This window comes from Myotis daubentonii, chromosome 5, assembly GCF_963259705.1.
Source record: "Myotis daubentonii chromosome 5, mMyoDau2.1, whole genome shotgun sequence".
In the NCBI taxonomy this organism is placed as follows: Eukaryota; Metazoa; Chordata; class Mammalia; order Chiroptera; family Vespertilionidae; genus Myotis; species Myotis daubentonii.
In genome coordinates, this window is record NC_081844.1 from 105,004,820 (window position 1) to 105,013,344 (window position 8,525).

The 8,525-nt window shown below is 50.9% G+C and overlaps 1 protein-coding gene across 1 annotated transcript in view; it reads left to right on the forward strand.

Annotated features, from left to right (window-relative positions):
• The window catches only part of KCNIP1 (potassium voltage-gated channel interacting protein 1), a 251,455-nt gene that overhangs the window by 9,532 nt on the left and 233,398 nt on the right, over positions 1-8,525 (forward strand). The gene's annotated exons all lie outside the window — the stretch shown is intronic.

An 8,525-nucleotide genomic window follows, 5' to 3' on the forward strand; every position in this document is an offset into this window, starting at 1 on the left:
GGCGGGTGGTCAGTGCAAGCAAGACCAAGGGCCTGCCCCGCTGGGTAGCTCGGTTGTTGAGCACTGTCCTGTATACCAAAAAGGTTCAATGATCTGTCCGGGCACATCCTTAGGTTGCGGGTTTGATCACCAGTTAGGAAGTGTATGGGAGGCAACCAATCAATGTTTCTCTCTCTCTTTCTCCCTTCCTTTAAAATCAATATATATGATTTAATTTAAAAAAATAACAAAACAAGGGCTTGTTCCTCTTGCACTCCATGGGATTGCCCCTCAGCAGCAAGCCCACCTGGCCATCCACTACAGTGGCCAGTGGCCATCTGCACCCCACCAGAAGGGCAGGGAGGATGCAGGCTCTGGGCTTCCCCAGAAGGACAGAGAGCTGGGGAGAGGGTCTTTTGGGGAGAGAAAGCAGAGATGAGTGACTGCACAGGCTTCCTGCGTCAGGTGGCTAAAAAGGGAAGCCAGGACGCCAGGAAAAGATGCCATGGAAGGGGTTCACCACCACCAGTGACCACCCCCCTCCTCACAGATCCCCAGTCTGGAGGCGGAAGAAGGCTTTCTTTCCATTGGGGTGAAGGTGGTAGGGCCCTGAGCACAAAGCCAGCCCTGGTCCCGTCTGGGTGGCGCCATCACATTTCCATTTCATGTTCTTCGTGCTACAGAAGCAGCAGCTCTAGACCCGGGCCTGAGCTGAAATCCAAGTCCTCACATTTGCTCACTGAGCCAGTGGCTTCCTTCTCTGGGCCTCAGTTTCTTCATCTCTAAAATGAGGGAGTTGCTGATTTCAGCTTTGGGATTATAACATACAATAACAGTCATTGCAACACTACCCACGGCTCTGGCTCATGGCTCCACTCATGGCTCCAACTGCTCTGTCCGTGCGGGCCATTGAATGTGCACAAGGACCCTGGAAGGCGGAGAGCTCTTGCTAACCCCATTGACAAGTGGGAAGACCTGAGACTGGCCCCGAGCCACACAGCCAGCAAGGGACAGGCCAGAACTGGGAGCCGGGCTGTCAGTCTCCAAGTTCCGGCTTTACCCTCCCCATTACCCTCTCCATTTCTGAAACTCAGATCCAGGATAATGAACCATGAAGACCAATGGATTCTTTCCCCTTTTGGTTAAAAGGCGACATGCTGGTTTCAGAAATCCAGGTTTTAAGGTCTCCGTTCTGCCTGAAGCAGCACAATTCTGGAGAATTCCCCTGAGACCTGAGACCCCCTCTCCTCCCACCCCCCCAGTCTACACCCCAATCCATTCTCCACAGGTCACCCTTTCCAGTCAAACAAAACATATGGAGAACTGGCCCGCCAGCCAAGACCGCAGGAGCGAAGGGAAGGACGCACCCGGCAGCGTGCCCAGTGAGATGTCAGTCTGGCCAATTCTCACTTCTTCCTAGGACTGGGCAGGAATGGGGAGGAAGATGTGAATCTGAGGCCGTGTCTGAGACGCTGAGGTTAGCCTACCCCAATTTTCTGTCTGTAATCTTTTGATTAACCCTGGGCCAGTTTGGGTGGCATTTTTGAAACCATCTGCGCTTGGCAGGCAGCGCCAAGCCCAGGCTTGCTGCTCGCTATCTGCAAACGTCAGCTGGGAGCCTGCTGTCACTTGGAGTCGGATGCTCCTAAGCTACAAGGCACATTGGACTGCAGAACACTCCTGGCATCCTTGTGCTGATTAACCCTTCCCGAGCCGCGCCAGTCCTGAAACGCGGCCTGCTGTTCCACGATGAGCAGGAAACACAGGATGAATAATAGTTGCCAGTATTCATTGTAGGCTACTGATTGGCTGGGGCTTTGCAAGGATCCCTACCTGCAACCCAGCCCTAGCCCTGTGAGCTGCCTGCTCTTACGATTCCTACCCTGAGGCCAGGAGCGGTTGAATCACTAGCTCGAGGTCACAAAGTCAAGGAACATTCTCACAGTCAAATCCCGCAGGACCATCACCCCCTGTTATGGACTGAATTCTGTCCCCCGTCCCCCAACTCACCCCTGATGTGACTGTATTTGGAGACAAGACCTTGAAAGAGGTCATTAAGGTTCAGTGAGGTCATAAGAGTAGGGCACTGATCCCATGGGACCGGTGTCCTTGCCAGAAGAGGAAGGGCCGTGGTCAGTTTGGCCCAAAGGATAGAGCACCAGCCCTGGGACTGAAGAGTCGCAGGTTTGATTCTGGTCAAGGTCAAGGGCACGTATCTTGGTTGCAGGCTCAATCCCCAGCCCAGTCAGGGTGCATGTGAGAGGCAACCAATCCATGTGTCTCTCTCACATAGATGTTTCTCTCTCTGTGTCTCTCTCCCTCTCCCTTCCACTCTCTTAAAATCAATGGGAAAATATCCTCAAGTGAGAATTAACAAAAAAAGGGGGAAAAAAGGAGGAAGGGACAGCGGGGGAGCACACACATGGAGAAAAGGCCATGTGGGGTCACGGCAAGACAAGCACAGTGGCCGTCTCCAAGCAGAGAGAGGCCTGACCAGGAACCGACGCTGCCAGCACCTTAACCTTGGACATACATCCCCTGGAACCGTGAGAAAATAACTGTATGTTGTTTAAGTCACCGGCCCGGGGTATTTTGTCATGGCAGCCCTGGGAAATTAATCCACCCCCGCAAAAATCTACTCTAAGCAGATCACCAGCATGCACACAAAGGCTTTTATTCATGGGTATCCATCATGGACTTTCGTTACAATAGTGAAAAACTGGAGACGATCTCTAAACGTCAGTGGAAACATAGCAGGTGAAATAAACTTTGGTTCACCTATCTGAGGAATAGTATTAAAGCTTTTAAAAATGATTCTGAGGACAGCTTAATGGCATGCAGAAATGCCATTGACAGAACAGTAGGTGGAAAAGCAGGAAACAAGTGTTTGTGACAATGAGGTTCCACCCTGTGAGTAGGTGTGTGCATAGAAAAGCAAAATAGAACAGAAATAAGCTGAAATATCAGCATGGGTTTTAGTTGAGGTGAAGGGTTATTTTTTAAAGTTCTTGACCTCTATTGTCTGCATGGACTGCACTAACCATGCATAGTTCAACATTCACTGAACACGCAGCGATAGTGTTTTTAATTCTTCTCAATGCCTTCAGTAAAAGCTGTGCTTTCCCTGCCGCTATATCACAGCCTGTCCTGTCCGTGTCCGTGCACACCCGGACTGCTAGGCCTGGTTCTCGCCGCCTGTGTCCCTCTGTCCCAGCCCCGGTCCTGCCTGTCTCCCCCGCCTGCCCGCACACTCTCCACCAGCCACACTGGTGTCCACGTGGCTTCTAATCCAGCCTCGTGTTTGAAGTCCCTGAACCTAACCCCCCAATGGTTCATAAACATACACACGCACACACATTCACACCACATGCACTCGTGTATGCACACCTGCATGCGCACACACGCACAGGCATAAGCTGTGCTATGAAATGATCTTAGTTCAAATACCAGTTTTATGGCCTATGAATTGGGCACTAATGACCTTGGACAAATTGCTTACCTTCTAGGTCTCAGTATTTTCATCAATAAAATGGGATAAAGAAAATCATAATGTATTTTTTCCCTACAGCTGTCTGGAGGGTGGGATGAATGTGTGTGAAGGGCTTGGTGAAGAGTCTGGCACACCTAAGACCACTGTGATCTATCGGCATCGCTACTGTGAAATAGGAAAATCCAGTTCTCAGCCATGCAGACACTTATGCTCGTCTCCACCCCCTAAGCTACTCAGCCCTGGATGACTGAGTAGAGTGCTGAGATGTGGGGAGCTTTTGCTCACTTATTCTCTCTCTGCCACTGGCCTGGGAGCAGCCAGTGTCCATGTCTCCAGAGCCTGGCACAGAGAAGGCAACCAGTAAGCGCACAAAACCCAAAATGAGAAACTTAAAGCGTTCAAGAGGAGCTTTAAAGAAAGTTCTCATCAGCCCTAGCCAGTTTGGCTCAGTGGATAGAGCGTCGGCCTGCAGACCGAAGGGTCCCGGGTTCAATTCTGATCAAGGGCACGTACCTCACTTGCAGGCTCCTCCCCGGCCTGGTCCCTGGTCAGGGCTCTTCCAAGCGGCAACCAATCGATGTGTTTCTCTCACATCGATGTTTCTCTCTGTCTTTCCCTCTCTCCTCCACTCTCTAAAAACCAATGGAACAATATCCTCGGGTGAGGATTAAGAATAAAAAGAAAGTTCTCATCAGATACAAGCTCATAATTTCGCTGACGCAGCCACTCTATTCCACGGGCTTCCTGAGATGATGCATCACCTTGATGAATTAGCTGTGGATATAGGCATCCTGCAGTCGGCGTTGGCATGCAATTTAATTTCCAATCAAGCCTGACTTTTGGGCAGAGAGACCTGCCTTCCTCACGCTGGGAGGGTCATTCTGGCCAGACCTATTGTCCCTGACGATGGTTCTCCTGGGATGAGCACTCTGAAGGAAATTGGACCTTTGACCCTTCGCTGTGACAGCTACTGCTCTCCCTCAGCAACTAAGTTATACAAGTAGATTCAAGAAAGTTCAAATCAAAGGCTAACAGTCTGTCTGCGGCAGGAATTTTCTGAGAGGGAATCCAGCTAAAAATGGATCGAGAGGGAGGGAGGCCAGATGGTCAATGAGGCTCACAAGAAAGAGAAGGGGGAAGTTGCTAGAGAGAAGAAGGGGCGGCAGGAAGTTGTCTGAGCTTGAACAGGGGAGAATCGGGATGATCCGAGGAAGGAGACACGTTTGCTCAGAAAGAATGAACATTTGTGGAGCATCTTTAAGTACCAGACACTGAGCTGCGTGCTTCGCATGCCTTATAGCATCCACTCATCTCAAGTGCCCCATGAAACAAGCGATGTTACAGCCATTTGCCAGCTGAGGAATCTGAGACTCGGAGACATGAAATAAACTAGCCCAGCTCTTGCTTTTCTGAGCTTTCCTCTCTGCCGGTCCCCTGTCCGAAGGAAATACAAGCATATAGTTTAGGGTCATAAGCGCAAGGTCATAGTCGGCTGAAACTTACCTCCCCAAAAATGCAAGAATAAGAAAAAAGCATCTAAAACATGTTCTGGGAATGAGAGTAACCGATGGCTGAGTCAGCGAGGGGCAAATGGTCTGATGGCAGGACAACCAAATCCCGCTTCTTAGGGGTTTCTGTATGGGATCCTGCAGCAGTGGGATCTGAGAACTGGGCATCATGGCCCAGCGTGGCTTAGAGGCCCGAGGGGGTCGGGAGCTCCTCAGGGAACTCTGGCTGCTCCCGATGGATGAGCTTCTGGCTTCAGGGAATTTCAATCCCAGGGGTTGGAAAGAAACAGCCGAGGGCCTACAAAACGGTGGCTAAAGACACATACAGATGTTTTCAGAAATATGACTTGTGAGCTCAACAGAGTCATAGAAAAATTAGAGACCAAGAAGGTGTCACTTGGCCCAATTTTTATTAACGATAGTGAGAGAACACCCCAAAGCTGTATATAAATGAGCTTGCCATCAACTCCTGGACAAATTCTAGAGCCTCACGCTGGGAGGGTCTTTCCATCTAGAGCAGACTATTAAACCAGTGGTTTGGGAGCACTTGGAAAAGAAAGAAGGGGGACCTGAGAGCGGGGGGTGGGGATGGGGACTGAGAAAAGTCCTGTCAGACCAGCCTCTGTTCTGTTGTGTTCTCTTCTGCTTTTTAATAGGGACCATTTCAGGGACTTCCTGGCCGTGCCGTGCCTGAGTTTCTGCGGGGGTCCATGGCTGTGGGCTGAGTGATCATGGAGTCAGGCACGTGGAGCTGGCGCATGTCCCTGTCTGCCTTGGCCGTGCCCAGTTAGAACCTTTACAGGGCTTTTGCGGACACGTGTGTTTGGGCTTCACCCACATCTGCTGACTCTTCAGAGGGAGCCCCCGGGGGCCTGGGCCCTGTGGGAAGGTACATGACAGCGTGCAACAGGCTCTCAGCCCCAACCTCGCCCTGCTTGGCATCTTCCATGTTTGACGTGGGGCAGAGGCAAGGGGTGGGAAGGACTGTGGTTAGAGAATAGCGTCTGAAGCTACGCTAGCCAGGTATGGATCCTGCTATTTACTAACCTCTAACCTGCTGCTGCTGCAAAAAAAAAAAAAAAAGTTAAATCCCTCCTGTGCCTCTTGCCTCATCTGTAAAGGGGAGATAGTAATAGCAACCCAAAGGATATCGTGCTGCGTGAGTCAAAGTGTAGCCCAGGTTCTGGCCTACAGGGGCCGAGAAAATGTTAACTCTCGTTACTATTAGAGATGACCGATGCTTGTACAGGGAGAGATTCGCTAAACACATCCCCAAATGGAAGTGGCTACCTCCTGGCACAGAGAGTCATTCATCTAAAGCAGTGGTCGGCAAACTCATTAGTCAACAGAGCCAAATACCAACAGCACTTCTTCAAAATAGACTCGCCCAGGCCGAAAACTGACTTCTGCGCATGGACCACGAAGTTTCAATCGCACTGTACGTGCGCGCCCACACATGGTACTTTGTGGAGGAGCCACACTCAAGGGGCCAAAAAGCCGCATGTGGCTCGCTAGCCACAGTTTGCCAACCACGGATCTAAAGGAATGTTAATACAGGTTGTCACTGCTGGGGAATGTTGTAGGGAGGGTTCAAGTACCAGATTAGAAAGTGGATTCAGGGAGAGGAGGACATCATTTCAATAAGTCACAAGAATGAAGATTTTATGAATATAAATTTGCATAGAGTAGGTCCTTCACTGTGAAGAAGGAAGACCTTAATAATGGTCGAGAGGGGCGGGAGGGAGAGAGGCAAGAAGATGGAATGCTCCCTGAAGACAGGCAGTGACTCCATCCTCTGGCATTGACAGAATAGTAGGTGGAAAAGCAGGAAACAAGTGTTTGTAACAATGAGGTTCCACCTGTGAGTAGGTGTGTGCATAGAAAAGCAAAATAGCATCCCCTTGCCTCTGACCTTCAGCAGGTGCCTGAGTTCCAGGGGAGGGACATGGGCGTGCGAGCCAGGCACACCTCTCCAGGCGTGAGCCACTGGCCCACCAGAGGAAATGCAAAAGCAGTGCAAGCACGAGATCCTCATTAGCAGGGTGATCTATTCAGAACCAGTGAGCGCTCTCTGCTCCCAGGCACCGTTATTCCCCAAAACATTCTCCTCCATGTGTCACTCCATCCCGCTTAAATGCCGTTATTTCACGCTGGTCCTGCTCACGAAGTTCTGCGGGCAGCAGGCAGGTGTGGATTTGATAGCAGTGGGCCAGTCGCTATTGACAGGACAGGGGCATTTGTCTCGAGGGAATGAAGGTCACGGTTAATAGTGCAGGGGCAGTGGGGCCTGGCCCTCCAGGCACTACATTTTCTAGAGGGTGTGGCCTTTCCCCTGCAGGGGCTGCCTGGATACGCTGAGTTGCTGTGTATTGTAGCCCCACATGCAGGCACATGGGACCCACATGCAAAGGAGCCCCTACATGTGAGACTCGTGTGGGGGCTTCTTTTTCTTGTTTATTTGTTAAAATTAAACTTACGTTTTTGAGATAATTGCAGGTTCACATGGGGCTGTAAGAAATCACACCAAGAGATGCTATGCACCCTTTACCTAATTTCCCCGATGGCAACATCGTGCAGAAAGCTAATACGGCAGCACAACTGGGACTTCATTGAAAGAGCGGGAGGAGCTTGAGATTGCCCTGAGGCCGGAGGAAGTGCCTGGGGGATGGGGTGCTGCCTCCCCTGGGGAGGGTGTCCGCGGATAAGACCGCGGAGCTGGGTCAGGGCCCCCTGCCTGGAAGTGGCAGGTGCTGGTGCAGGTTCTGGATGCCCGCCTCTCAGATCCCTGACCCGCAGGCGGGCCCGCTGGGTTGCAGGGCTGCACACTGTTCCAGACCTGGGCACGGGGGCGGCGGGGGCTGCACCCCTGAGCCCTTCAGCTGAGAGGCCAGGCGCTGGAATCAGCGAGCTCGGGGCTTAATTTTCAGCTCCTCACTTGCTGTATGGATGGCTACACTTACCTAGTGGCCAGTGACCTCCTAGAGCAGGGGTCCTCAAACTTTTTAAACAGGGGGCCAGTTCACTGTCCCTCAGACCGTGGGAGGGCCAGACTATAGTTTAAAAAAAAAACAACTATGAACAAATTCCTATGCACACTGCACATATCTTATTTTGAAGTAAAAAAACAAAACGGGAACAAATACAATATTTGTATTTGCATGTGGCCCGCGGGCCGTAGTTTGAGGACCCCTGTCCTAGAGCCTTCGTTCTGCGTAGTATCTTATATAGCACTCACCGTGTGTCAGTCACTCTTCTAGGAACACTATATAATAAGTCACTTAATACCAACAGTCCTATAAGGAGATATTATTATTAGTTCCCATTCTGCAAATGAGAAAATTGCGGTACAGAGAGGCACAGTTATTTGCCCCAAGTCACCCAGCTAGCGAATGGCAGGGTTGGGCATTTGAATGCAGGCGTTCACTTCACAAGTCCTCGTACATGACCACTGTCCCGTATTTCTCCTCCTCTCTGATGGATTCAGTAGCACCTCGCTGAATTCTTACAAGGCACACTGCTTGGCACAGTGCCTGGCATGTCATAAAGAA